Here is a 4061-nt window from a genome sequence, read left to right on the forward strand (position 1 = left end):
TTCTCACAATAATTATTTCAGAATATGGCCTACTGCACAACTTATGATAACTGCAGTTAAAAATTAATTATATGTTTATCATCTACATAGACACACATTACCAGGCAGATCTATTATGTAAAAAATAAATAAGTGTCATGATAGGATACATTAGCCAAAATACACATGAATTCAAGAAGAAGAGTTAGTCAAGGGGAAAATATACTGGGGTCAAACTCAAAGGACAAACACTTTTTTTTTTCCTCCATCGTCTAGTATTTTACACGTCATTGTGGTAGTGTAGCTCCTAGCAACTCCTCTGATTGAAACACATATAAAGATTGCTAAGACTTATTATTGATTTATTTGTATACTTACCTTGTAATATTTAAGCTTATTTGTCTTTGTTTTTGCCAGTGCTGGGGCTGGGACTTAAGGCTAGGGCTCTGACCCTTTGGGTTGTGTTTTTGTTTTGTTTTGTTTTTTCTCATTTGTACCTCTTCTGGGCCAGTATACCCTGGCTTCAGATATACAGGGATGGCAGGTGCTAAAGATGAAAGCCTTATTCAGTCTGAGGTAAGGTCATGGTTGTTGTTAACACAGAACCATGAAAACTGCTATCTGCAAGTGTTCTACAAACTATGACTGTGTGTTCTGTGGACTGAAGTAACTCTGTAAGCAAAGAAAGATCATGTAAATAGATTAGTCGAGGGATAAAATGTATTCTCCAAATCTGGCAGTTCAATGAATTGCAAGAAGTACTACAGTAATAGTGAAATTGGCTTATTCCAATTATAGGGTTTTCAGTTTGTGCTATTCTCCTAAAACCCATTAAGTAACTTTCAGTCTACAAAACTAGACCTTCCACTGGCCTGGGCTTCAGAAGCCTTCATACTAACCAAAAAATCTATACATGACACATTGACCTCAAAACATTCACCTCTCAGCAATTGTTTTCTGTAATGCAAAAGTTTATTCACATAAGTCTCAAAGCCTCTCCAGCTCTCAGTGTTGATGGTATCCTAATAAGAGATACAGGAGGACACAGATGCTTCCATATTGGCTTTTCACAGTGGGTCTAGGTCAAACCAAATACACAAAATATTAATGAGAAATAATATTGAGGTTGATATAATTAGTAACTTTATGGAAATGAAATAGTGGTTAAAATGTTTAAAAATTTAGAATTACATCTTCCATTTGATCAATGATTTTTCAAGCTCAAGACCACTTTTTGTCAGAAGACACCAAGAAATATTTTTGAAAAAAAATTTAGTTAGGGAAAAAAATCTGCATTTGTAAGATGAAACCCACCTCCAAAGCCAATATCAAAATTAATGGCCTCTTAGGAACCCATTATCAATAAATCAGCCTACCATTTTGCAGCACCATTGGTTTATTGCTTAATCTCTCAGTTCTACTGAAAACAATTTTTATTTGTTTTACTAAAACCAATATTCTAAAGGATATTATCCTAATCTTTTGGGATGCCTGTTTTCCTTATTTCCTGTCAACAGCAGCAGATTTTTCCTGAACATTTGCAGAGCATCTCTGGCAAGAGAATTTAGTACTGTTTCTCCATATTTCCACAGAATGAATTTTAAACATACTTAACTCCCACTTTACACACCAGAGAAACTGAAGATAAGCAAAACAAAGGCGTAAGGTCACCCTGTTAATGGGTAGGGTTCTCAGCCCAGGTAAAGTTGGAGTGAGCAGAGAAACACACGTGCGCCATCTAGAGGTCAGTGCGGGCCTCAGCACCATCACCAAACTCTCCATCACACCTTCAGACAAAACACCTTAGCTGCAAATGTCAGGAAGTCTGAGAGCAAAGTTGCGAGGTTAAGCTGTTTCTCCCGTCTGGATATTTTTGTCTCTCCCTGTTTTCACAAATATATCTCAAAAGACACCTAATTGGCTTAGTCTATCCTCACACCGTTTAGTCAGGAAGTACTTCTTCAAAGAGGATGAGGCCATTCAAATAAACATGCTCACATCCCAGATCTTCACCTGGGATGAGAAGAGAGAGAGAAGATGGGGAGATAATGGTCGGGCAAAGTGGACCCAGGAGGAGGAGCAAGGAGAATGGTTGTTTCTCAGATAAAAATAGCAAAGGGTCAGTTTCAGAAATCTAAATCTGTGTCAAACTGAAGAGAGTAGGGAAGCTGATTTAAAGAAACACTTTCCTGTCTGGAAACTGGGACAAAACACCATCATTATCTCTGATGTATTAGGTTGGAGGTGGTAACTGGAAAGATTAGGATGTGATGGAAATCTATGTCAGGTGCTATGTTAACATGTGGGAGTAAAAAGAAGGAAGGAAACAACGAGTGTGAATTAATTATCAGTGTTGGTTTGGGATCAACTCAAATGCTGAAAAGCCTATCAAAGAATAGTGTTGTAAATAGTAACATGGAACAAACAAAGAGTCTGAGTTTCCCCTAAGAATCAGGGTTTCTTTCTAAAAGCCTATGGTGAGGGTGGATGCTGTTGGTGGGTGGGTGTATCTAGTCAAGTTCTTACCTACCTATGTCAAAAGAAAGAGATAAGTGATACTCTGGGATCTTTTCTTATGAGTTTATTATGAGAAAGAATAAAAGACAACTGAGACATACTCTATTATTTTTTTAAATAATGTGTATGCCGCTGACTTTTGACTTTCGATTTGAAATATCTCTATGACTTTCTTATGGTAGAAAATAATGATTGACCTTTCTTACATGTCCATCCAGAAGAGTCACTGCACAATAGTTTGCTACATGAACAGTGTTTATATTTTTGTAAATACATAATACATCAATATTACTGATAGCTGTCAATCTCCAAGCCAATAACTCTATTATAATTTCACTTATTCTTTGATGTCTGTCTTATATTTTCATGTGATTGATGAGCTATATTTCGGTGGCAAATATGTCATTAAACTCCGTGAAGTGTGCTTTTTTTTTTCTTTTCAGTATGCTAAAACACATCAGGTATGCGGTTTCATTTCTCTTTTGCCTCCTAGAGCCTTTGATCTTGCTATTCCAGTCAAGACTTTTGCTCTCCAGGCCTGTTGCTCATTCCCCTGGGCTTTCTCTTCACTTACAACCAGAATATACACCTTGCTTTATTATGCATTATTTTCCTTTCGTCTGGACAGCAAGGATTCCTGACCTTTGCTTCCTCTCCTCACTTCTGGAGAACATTCTGAAAACACAACTAACAGGAAAATTAAAAAGAAAATTAGCCCATGCTTATCTGACAAGTGTTAATTCTTTCTCATAGTTATTAGGGACTGAGTGAGGCACAGAATTTTTAAGTTGAAAATATTTCTCTTTAGATTTTTGAATGCAGTGCTTCTCTACAATTATAGCTTTGAATAAGGGGACAGAGAACATTTCTCCCAAATCAGTTTTGCATTCTTCATAGAAGTACTGCTGATTCACCCGCTTATCATTCTTTCAGGATCTTCTCTTTGTTGCTCTTCTGAATTCCAAAATGAAGTGCTTGATTTTCCACGCTTTGTGCTCCACTAGCACCAAGATGAAGGGTGCAGTCAGGAAAAACTTCCAGCATTTCTCCTATAAATTCTTCCTTGCTATTTCTTTGTCTAAACAGAACAAAATGATTTTCAGAATGTACAAAGACTCTCATCGTTTCTGTTGCCTTTCAAATTCTACTCTTTCATTTCAGTATTTGCCTTGCTATCCACTCTTTTTATTGTAATGATACTATACAGAGGGATTACAGTTGCTTATGTAAGGTAATGAGTACATTTCCTATCAGGCATTGTTACCCCCTCCTTTGTTTTTCCTCTACCATCCCTTCCCTCCCACCTCCTCAACTCCTCCCTCACCCCTCTAAGTTATAAAGTTTGGTTTCAAAATAGTGAATGTAAAAACCTACAAAGCTTTTTTAAACAAAAACACATTTTCTTCTTATAACTTCTCTCTTTTTTCTCTTCTTTTTTAAAACAATTAGCTACATGACATATATGACTTGATCTAAACATTAAAACTTTGAACCCCAAGATAAGTATTCAAATGTTTTTTCTTTCATGTGATTGTTTCTAACATATTTATAAGATGATTTCTTTG

Source organism: Dipodomys ordii, unplaced genomic scaffold (genome assembly GCF_000151885.1).
Source record: "Dipodomys ordii isolate 6190 unplaced genomic scaffold, Dord_2.0 Scaffold52, whole genome shotgun sequence".
Taxonomy (NCBI): Eukaryota; Metazoa; Chordata; class Mammalia; order Rodentia; family Heteromyidae; genus Dipodomys; species Dipodomys ordii.